Raw genomic sequence first — 11,507 nt, forward strand, 5'->3', positions numbered from 1 at the left:
TGCAGCGTAAGTATTTCCCTCAGTTTTTGAGAACCAAGGTATCAATCCAGTAGGAGATCATGCTCAAGTCCCACGCAGCTACACAAACAAATAAGAACCTCGCAACCAACGCGATAAAGGGGTTGTCAAGCCCTTCTTGGTCACTTACGAGAGTGAGATCTGATAGATATGATAAGATAATATTTTTGGTATTTTATGATAAAGAGAAGTAAAGATGCAAAGTAAAATAAAAGGCAAAAGAAATAACTAAGTATTGGAACATTAATATGATGGAAGATAGACCCAGGGCTATAGGTTTCACTAGTGGCTTCTCTCAAGAGCATAAGTATTACGGTGGGTAAACGAATTACTATCGAGCAATTGATAGAATTGAGCATAGTTATGAGAATATCTAGGTATGATCATGTATATAGGCATCACGTCTGAGACAAGTAGACCGACTCCTGCCTGCATCTACTACTATTACTCCACACATCGACCGCTATCCAGCATGCATCTAGAGTATTAAGTTCAAGAGAACAGAGTAATGCTTTAAGGAAGATGACATGATGTAGAGGGATAAACTCATGCAATATGATATAAACCCCATCTTTTTATCCTTGATGGCAACAATACAATATGTATCGGTTCCCTTTCTGTCACTGGGATCGAACACCGCAAGATTGAAACCAAAGCTAAGCACTTCTCCCATTGCAAGAAAGATCAATCTAGTAGGCCAAACCAAACTGATAATTCGAAGAGACTTGCAAAGATAAACCAATCGTACATAAAATAATTCAGAGGAGAATCAAATATTGCTCATAGATAATCTGGATCATAAACCCACAATTCATCGGATCTCGACAAGCACACCGCAAAAGAAGATTACATCGAATAGATCTCCAAGAAAATCAAGGAGAACTTTGTATTGAGATCCAAAGAGAGATAAGAAGCCATCTAGATAATAACTATGGACCCGTAGGTCTGAAGTAAACTACTCACACATCACCGGAGAGGCCATGGAGTTGATGTAGAGGCCCTTCGTGATCAATGCCCCCTCCGGTGGAGCTCCGGAAAAGTCCCTGAGATGGGATCTCTAGAGTACAGAAGGTTTCGGCGGTGGAATTAGGTTTTCGTGGTGCTCCTGGATGTTTTGGGGGTACATGGACTTATATAGGAGGAAGAAGTACGTCGGTGGAGCAATGAAGGGCCCACGAGGGTGGAGGGCGCGCCCAAGGGGGTAGGTGTGCCCCCTGCCTCGTGCCTTCCTCCCTTGTTTCTTGATGGCCACTCCAAGTCTCCTGGATCAAGTTTGTTGAGAAAATCACGTTCCTGAAGGTTTCATTCCATTTGGACTCCGTTTGATATTCCTTTTCTTCGAAACCCTAAAATAGGCAAAAAAAACAGCAATTTGAGTTGGGCCTCTGATTAGTAGGTTAGTCCCAAAAATAATATAAAAGTGTAAAATAAAGCCCATTAACATCCAAAATAGATAATATAATAGCATGGAGCAATCAAAAATTCTAGATACGTTGGAGACGTATCAAGCATCCCCAAGCTTAATTCCTGCTCGTCCTCGAGTAGGTAAATGATAAAAGAAGGATTTTTGATGTGGAATGCTTTCGAACATATTTCTCAATGTAATTTTTCTTTATTGTGGCATAAATGTTCAGATCCATAAGATTCAAGATAAAAGTTTAATATTGACATAAAAATAATAATACTTCAAGCATACTAACTAAGCAATCATGTCTTCTCAAAATAACATGGCCAAAGAAAGTTATCCCTACAAAATCATATAGTCTGGCTATGCTCCATCTTCACCACACAAAATATTTAAATCATGCACAACCCCGATGACAAGCCAAGCAATTGTATCATACTTTTGATGTTCTCAAACTTTTTCAATCTTCACGCAATATAGGAGCGTGAGCCATGGATATAGCACTATGGTGGAATAGAATGGTGGTTGTGGAGAAGACAAAAAGGAGAAGATAGTCTCACATCGAATAGGCGTATCAACGGGCTATGGAGATGCCCATCAATAGATATCAATGTGAGGGAGTAGGGATTGCCATGCAACGGATGCACTAGAGCTATAAGTATATGAAAGCTCAACAAAAGAAACTAAGTGGGTGTGCTTCCAACTTGCTTGCTCACGAAGACCTAGGGCGTTTTTGAGGAAGCCCATCATTGGAATATACAAACCAAGTTATATAATGAAAAATTCCCACTAGTATATGAAAATGATATCATAGGAGACTCTCTATATGAAGAACATGGTGCTACTTTGAAGCACAAGTGTGGAAAAATAATAGTAACATTGTCCCTTCTCTCTTTTTCTCTCATTTTTTTGGCCTTCTTTTTTTTGGCCTCTTTTTTCCTTTTTTTTTTATTTTTCGTCCGGAGTCTCATCCCGACTTGTGGGGGAATCATAGTCTCCATCATCCTTTCCTCACTTGGGACAATGCTCCAATAATGATGATCATCACACTTTATTTACTTACAACTCAAGAATTACAACTCAATACTTAGAACAAAATATGACTCTATGTCAATGCCTCCGGCGGTGTACCGGGATGTGCAATGATGCATGAGTGACATGTATGAACGAATTATGAATGGTGGCTTTGCCCCAAATACGATGTCAACTACATGATCATGCAAGCAATATGACAATGATGAAGCATGTCATAATAACAGAACGATGGAAAGTTGCATGGAAATATATCTCGGAATGGCTATGGAAATGCCATAAAAGGTAGGTATGGTGGCTGTTTTGAGGAAGGTATATGGTGGGTTTATGGTACCAGCGAAAGTTGTGCGATACTAGAGAGGCTATCAATGGTGGAAGGGTGAGAGTGCGTATAACCCATGGACTCAACATTAGTCATAAAGAACTCACATACTTATTGCAAAAATCTACAAGTTATCAAAGCAAAGTATTATGCGCATGCTCCTAGGGGGATAGATTGGTAGGAAAAGACCATCGCTCGTCCCTGACTGCCACTCATAAGGAAGACAATCAATAAATAAATCATGCTCCGACTTCATCACACAACGGTTCACCATATGTGCATGCTATGGGAATCACAAACTTCAACACAAGTATTTCTCAAATTCACAACTAATCAACTAGCATGACTCTAATATCACCATCTCCATATCTCAAAACAATTATCAAGTATCAAACTTCTCATAGTATTCAATGCACTTATATGAAAGTTTTTATTATTGTCATGTTGTTCTAAAGGACTCTCAAAATAATATAAGTGAAGCATGAGAGAACAATAGTTTCTATAAAACAAATCCACCACCGTGCTCTAAAAGATATAAGTGAAGCACTAGAGCAAAAACTATAAATCTCAAAAGATATAAGTGAAGCACTAGAGCAAAAACTATATAGCTCAAAAGATATAAGTGAAGCACATAGACTATTCTAATAAATTTCAAATCATGTGAGTCTCTATCAAAAGGTGTGTACATCAAGGATGATTGTGGTAAACTAAAAAGCAAAGACTCAAATCATACAAGACGCTCCAAGCAAAACACATATCATGTGGTGAATAAAAATATAACTCCAAGTAAAGTTACCGATAGACGAAGACGGAAGAGGGGATGCCTTCCGGGGCATCCCCAAGCTTAGGATTTTTGGTGTCATTGGATTTTACCTTGGGGTGCCATGGTCATCCCCAAGCTTAGGCTCTTGCCACTCTTTGTTCCATAATCCATCAAATCTTTACCCAAAACTTGAAAACTTCACAACACAAAACTCAAAATAGAAAATCTCGTGAGCTCCGTTAGCGAAAGAAAACAAAACACCACTTCAAGGTACTGTAATGAGCTCATTATTTATTTATATTTGTGTTAAACCTACTATATTCCAACTTCTCTATGGTTTATAAACTCTTTTACTAGCCATAGATTCATCAAAATAAGCAAACAACACAAGAAGAACAGAATCTGTCAAAAACAAAACAGTCTGTAGTAATCTGTAGCTAACGCAAGTTCTGGAACCCCAAAAATTCTAAAATAAATTTATGGACGTGAGGAATTTATCTATTAATCATCTGCAAAAATAATTAACTAAATAACACCTTCCAAATAAAAATGGCAGCAATTCTCGTGAGCGCTAAAGTTTCTATTTTCTACAGCAAGATCAAAAAGACTTTCCCCAAGTCTTCCCAACGGTTCTACTTGGCACAAACACTAATTAAACACAAAAAACACAACCAAAACAGAGGCTAGGTAAATTATTTATTACTAAACAGGATCAAAAAGCAAGGAATAAAAATAAAATTGGGTTGCCTCCCAACAGGCGCTATAGTTTAACGCCCCTAGCTGAATAAAAGCAAAGATAGATCTAGGTATTGCCATCTTTGGTAGGAAATCCATAAGTGGCTCTCATAATAGATTCATATGTTAATTTAATTATATTTCTAGGGAAGTGTTCCATGCCTTTCCTTAATGGAAATTGGAATCTAATATTCCCTTCCTTCATATCAATAATTGCACCAATCGTTCTAAGGAAAGGTCTACCAAGAATAATAGGACATGAAGGATTGCAATCTATATCAAGAACAATGAAATATACGGGCACATAGTTACTATTTGCAACAATAAGAACATCATTAATTCTTCCCATAGGTTTCTTAATAGTGGAATACACAAGGTGCAAATTTAAAGAACAATCATCAAAATCACGGAAACCTAGCAAATCACACAAAGTTTTTGGAATCGTGGAAACACTAGCACCCAAATCACACAAAGCATAACACTCACGATCTTCAATTTTAATTTTTATTGTAGGTTCCCACTCATCATAAAGTTTTCTAGGGATAGAAACTTCCAACTCAAGTTTTTCTTCATAAGATTGCATCAAAGCATCAACGATATGTTTAGTAAAAGCTTTATTTTGACTATAAGCATGAGGAGAATTTAGCACGGATTGCACCAAGGAAATACAATCCATCAAAGATCAATTATCATAATTAAATTCCTTGAAATCCAACATAGTGGGTTCATTGATATTTAAAGTTTTAACCTCTTCAATCCCACTTTTAACAGTTTTAGCATCAAGATCTAAAGACTCCGAATTTTTGGAATGCCTTCTAGGTAAAGGTGGCTCATCCTCAGCCCCATCATTATCAAGACTCATATTGCAAAACAAATATTTAATAGGGTACACATCAATAACTTTTAGATCTTCATCCTTATTATCATGAAAACTAGAAGAACACGCTTTTATAAAGCAATCTTTCTTAGCACGCATCCTAGCAGTTCTTTATTTGCACTCATCAATAGAAATTTTCATGGCTTTCAGAGACTCATTGATATCATGCTTATGTGGAATAGATCTAAGTTTCAAAGAATCAACATCAAGAGAAATTCTATCAGCATTCCTAGCCAACTCATCAATCTTAAGCAATTTTTCTTCAATCAAAGCATTGAAACTCTTTTGCGAAGTGATAAATTCTTTAATATTAGATTCAAAATCAGAGGGCATATTATTATAGTTTCCATAGGGATTGTTGTAGGAATTACCATAATTATTAGAGAACTAGGAAACGTCCTAGAATTAAAATTACCTCTATACGCGTTATTACCAAAATTGTTCCTACCAACAAAATTCACATCCATAGATTAATTATTATTCTCCATCAAGGTAGACAAAGGCATATCATTAGGATCAGTAGGAGCACTCTGATTAGCAAACAATTTCATAAGTTCATCCATCTTTCCACTCAAAACATTAATCTCTTCAATTGCATGCACTTTTTTATTAGTAGATCTTTCAGTGTGCCATTGAGAATAATTAACCATAATATTATCTAGGAGTTTGGTAGCCTCTCCTAAAGTGATTTCCATATAAGTGCCTCCCGCGGCCTAAACTAAAAGATTTCTAGAAGCAAAATTCAATCCGGCATAAAAGTTTTGTATAATCATCCAAAGATTCAAACCATGTGATGGGCAATGATGTATCATTGATTTCATCCTCTCCCAAGATTGTGCAACATGTTCATGATCAAGTTGCTTAAAATTTATAATATCGTTTCTAAGAGAGATGATCTTAGTGGGAGGAAAATACTTAGAGATAAAAGCATCTTTGCACTTATTGCATGAATCAATACTATTTTTAGGCAAAGACGAAAACCAAGCTTTAGCACGATCTCTAAGCGAAAACGAAAATAGCTTCAATTTAACAATATCATTATCCACATATTTCTTCTTTTTCATATCACACAAATCAACAAAGTTGTTTAGATGGGTAGCGGCATCTTCACTAGGAAGGCCAGAAAACGGATCTTTCATGACAAGATTCAGCAAAGCAGTATTAATTTCACAAGATTCGGCATCGGTAAGAGGAGCAATCGGAGTGCTAATAAAATCATTATTGTTGGTATTGGCTAAGTCACACAATTTAGTATTATCTTGAGCCATTGTGACAAGCAAGAAATCCAACACGCAAGCAAACAAGAAATGGGCAAAAAGAAAATAGGGAAGGAGAAGGGAAACGGAAAGAGAGGGAGAGATGAAGAGAGGGCGAATAAAACGGCAAGGGTGAAGTGGGGGAGAGGAAAACGAGAGGCCAATGGCAAATAATGTAATGCGAGGGATAAGAGTTTGTGATGGGTACTTGGTATATTTTGACTTGGTAATGGCGCTAGAAATCCTTCTTGCTACATCTTGAGCACTGCATTGGTTTTCCCTTGAAGAGGAAAGGGTAATGCAATAAAGCAGCGTAAGTATTTCCCTCAGTTTTTGAGAACCAAGGTATCAATCCAGTAGGAGATCACGCTCAAGTCCCATGCACCTACACAAACAAATAAGAACCTCGCAACCAACGCGATAAAGGGGTTGTCAAGCCCTTCTCGGTCACTTACGAGAGTGAGATCTGATAGATATGATAAGATAATATTTTTGGTATTTTTATGATAAAGAGAAGTAAAGGTGCAAAGTAAAATAAAAGGCAAAAGAAATAACTAAGTATTGGAAGATTAATATGATGGAAGATAGACCCGGGGGCCATAGGTTTCACTAGTGGCTTCTCTCAAGAGCATAAGTATTACGGTGGGTAAACAAATTACTGTCTAGCAATTGATAGAATTGAGCATAGTTATGAGAATATCTAGGTATGATCATGTATATAGGCATCACGTCCGAGACAAGTAGACCGACTCCTGCCTGCATCTACTACTATTACTCCACACATCGACCGCTATCCAGCATGCATCTAGAGTATTAAGTTCAAGAGAACAGAGTAATGCTTTAAGGAAGATGACATGATGTAGAGGGATAAACTCATGCAATATGATATAAACCCCATCTTTTTATCCTCGATGGCAACAATACAATATGTATCGGTTCCCTTTCTGTCACTGGGATCGAACACCGCAAGATTGAACCCAAAGCTAAGCACTTCTCCCATTGCAAGAAAGATCAATCTAGTAGGCCAAACCAAACTGATAATTCGAAGAGACTTGCAAAGATAAACCAATCATACATAAAATAATTCAGCGGAGAATCAAATATTGTTCATAGATAATCTGGATCATAAACCCACAATTCATCGGATCTCGACAAACACACTGCAAAAGAAGATTACATCGAATAGATCTCCAAGAAAATTGAGGAGAACTTTTTATTGAGATCCAAAGAGAGATAAGAAGCCATCTAGCTAATAACTATGGACCCGTAGGTCTGAAGTAAACTACTCACACATCACCGGAGAGGCCATGGAGTTGATGTAGAGGCCCTTCGTGATCAATGCCCCCTTCGGTGGAGCTCCGGAAAAGGCCCCGAGATGGGATCTCTCAAGTACAGAAGGTTGCGGCGGTGGAATTAGGTTTTCGTGGTGCTCCTGGATGTTTGGGGGGTACGTGGACTTATATAGGAGGAAGAAGTACGTCGGTGGAGCAACGAAGGGCCCACGAGGGTGGAGGGCGTGTCCAAGGGGGGTAGGCGCCCCCCCTGCCTTGTGCCTTCCTCCCTTGTTTCTTGACGACCACTCCAAGTCTCCTGGATCACGTTTGTTGAGAAAATCACGTTCCTGAAGGTTTCATTCCGTTTGGACTCCGTGTGATATTCCTTTTCTTCGAAACCCTAAAATAGGCAAAAAAAATGGTAATTTGGGTTGGGCCTCCGATTAGTAGGTTAGTCCCAAAAATGATATAGCAGTGTAAAATAAAGCCCATTAACATCCAAAATAGATAATATAATAGCATGGAGTAATCAAAAATTATAGATACGTTGGAGACGTATCATAGTCCACCCTCGGGGCTGAGCGTTTGTACCAGTTACTACGTGTTTAATCTCTCTCTCTTGTGTTCTTGAGATGTCATGATCTTGCTGTATCGCGTGCTTTGTTAATATAGTCGGATCATATGGTGTTTTCCCCTCTTTGTCTTGTTGTGATGAATTGAGTTTTCCCTTTGAGATTTCCTTCTTATCATATTGAATAATTTTATGGATTTGAGAGCACTTGATATATGTCTTTCATATGAATACCTGTCGTGACAATGGGGTATTATATTGATTCACTTGAGATGTGTTTTAGCACTCAACTCATGGATTCCCGAGGTGACAATCGGGTAATCTATGCATAGGGGTTGATGCACGTTCTCGTCTTTTGTTTCTCCGGTAGAAATCTTGGGGCACTCTTTGAGGTCCTTTGTGTTGGATTGAGTATTATGAATCTAAATTTTCTTTGGTCTTATTTTAGTACGAACTCTTGATAGAATGATCGGAAAGAATAACTTCGTGTTATTTTAGTATGAACTCCTGATAGATCGATCGGAAAGAATAACTTGGTGTTATTTTAGTACGAACTCTTGGATAGATCAATTGGAAAGAATAGCTACAAACAATTTCTTCCTATGTTCTCTGCTAGATATGAACTTGGGAGTGATTCTTCATCGCACTTTGAGGGATGGTTATATGATCCAATTATATTAGCATTGTTGAGAGATTCCACTAGCGAAAGTACGGACCCTAGGCCTCATTTCAAGCATTATAATACCGTTTTTGCTCCATTTTATCAATTGCTACCTTGCTAATTTTTATTGTTCCTATTACAAAAATAAATATCTACTATCATTACTACACTTGTATCACCATCTCTTCACCGAACTAGTGCACATATACAAATTACCATTGTAGTTGGTGCATTGGGGACACAAGAGACTTTTTATTATTCGGTTGCAGGGTTGTTTGAGAGAGACCATCTTCATCCTACACCTCCCACGGATTGATAAACCTTAGGTCATCCACTTGAGGGAAAATTGCTACTATCCTACAAAACTCTATGCTTGGAGGCCCAACATGAGTCTACAAGAATAAAGTTGCGTAGTAGACATCAAGCTCTTTTCTGGCGCCGTTGTCGAGGAGGTGAGTGCTTGAAGGTATATCTTTAGATCTTGCAATTGAATCTTTTAGTTTCATGTTTTATCACTAGTTTGGTTCGTAAAATAAAACTACAAAAAATGGAATTGAGGTTGCATCATATTATTGATCATCTTTATAATATCTTTCTTGAAAATGCCAGATCGGAAAATTGTGCTCAATTGTTAGAAGAAGAAGTCAATAAAATGTTTGGCACAAAATATTTGAATGATGAGCATGATTGCAATGTTGTTAGTATGAATTCTTTGAATATCCAAAATGCTAATGATTATTGCACTAGTCATGAGAAAAATGTTTCTTATAAGCATGTCAATTTTTGTGGAGTGCATAAAGCTTCTGAAGACGTGCCTTATAGGGGAGATGGCTTTTGTAAGAAGCACAAACATGATAGAACCAATTCTTCGCTCAGAGTGATGGATGAATTCGCTACAAAATTATGTTCTCTTTGCCCTATTACTTGTGATCCTTGCAATAAAGTTGGTCACCTTAATTTCCAATGCATGATTTTTCATGATCGAATCGTGTCCAAATATTGCAATAACTTGATCACCCTTGAACTTTATAATGAGCTTTATCTATTTTTGGGGAGTGAAGAATTGACATATAAAAATAGTTGGTTTGAAGTATTCATTCTCACGGACGACATTGAAACTAAACTAAAAATATCTATATGTTTTGCATGGTAAATTACAAGGAGAATGTTTATATTGCCAACTATAGAAAGATGAGAAAACCAATAGAAAATAAAAGGAATACTAATGAAAGTGTAAAGATTTCTACTTTCCCTCATATTGTCTCTCATGATGAAATAGGTAACAAGGAGGAGCTTCCTATCCAATCAATCTCTTCAACAAGAAGCTTGAAAAAATTAATTAAACCCGCACATGATGTGATGAAGAATAAGAAAAGAAGAAGAAAGAATAGAGGTAAAAAGGTATCTCTCCCAAATATTGTCACTCCTATTATTGTTGTGCCTCATGAAAATGAATCAAACATAATTGTGGAAGATGATGAACTTAATGATGATATTGCTTCTATGTCTTATGGCACAATGTCCGAGAGCATTATTGATGATGATTTTGTTATGCCTATTGCTTGTTGTGATGATTCTGATTGGGAAGATAATGAAACTTCTTATAACCTTGGAAATCTTTTTGGCACCAACTTGGGAAATTACGATGATATTAATTGTTATACCGTTGGTGCTATTCATACTATCAATGATCAGAGTCATTATGCTTATGATATGCCAAGCCACAAGCTTGGGGATGCTATGTTTGATGAGAATGACATGTTTGAGAATTTATTTGCTGCAATTAATGTTCATCCCAAGCTTGGGGATGCTATGCTTAATGAAGATGATCTTTTTAGTCCCCTTACTTTGAATGATCAAATTTTCTATGATGATTGCATGCCTCCCACTTATGATGATTATTGTGATGATACTTATGTTATAAAAGTAGTGATAATTATTTTCATAATTTTGAATATCCTTTTACTGAACATTATTCTTTTAATGTGGAAACAATTTTTAGTATTCGAGTTTCATATGATACTCCCACTATCGTGAATGAGAATAAAATTGCTTACATGGAGAGTAATAAATTTCTATGCTTTTGGATCATGAAAAGAATGCTTTATGTGATGGTTATATTGATGAATCTATTCATGATGCTACTGAAAATTATTGTGAGATAGAGGAACTTATGATTCATGATGATTTTTTTATGTTACAATCCTTATCTTTTATGCGAGCATCATTGAACCCATCATGCCTAGCTAAAAGATATTAAAGAAAAGCGCTTGTTGGGAGACAAGCCAACACTTTTACCTACTGTTTTTGTGTGTTCACATGATTATGCTAATGTAGTAATCATGTTTTATTGCTTTCGTTTCAATAAGGTGCCAAGTAAGACCTTTGGGATGGCCTATGGTGATAGTTGATTTGATCTTGCTGAAAAATAGAAAGTTTTGCGCTCGGGAAAATAATTCTCATTTTTTAACAGAAGCATGATAAAATATTGATTCTTTTTGCAGAAGATTAATAGACAAATTGCCCAGGTTTTCCTTATTTTTCAGAATTTTTGGAGTAGCAGAAATATGGTTGGAGTACAAATTACTACATA

This window comes from Triticum dicoccoides, chromosome 4A (genome assembly GCF_002162155.2).
Source record: "Triticum dicoccoides isolate Atlit2015 ecotype Zavitan chromosome 4A, WEW_v2.0, whole genome shotgun sequence".
Taxonomy (NCBI): domain Eukaryota; kingdom Viridiplantae; phylum Streptophyta; class Magnoliopsida; order Poales; family Poaceae; genus Triticum; species Triticum dicoccoides.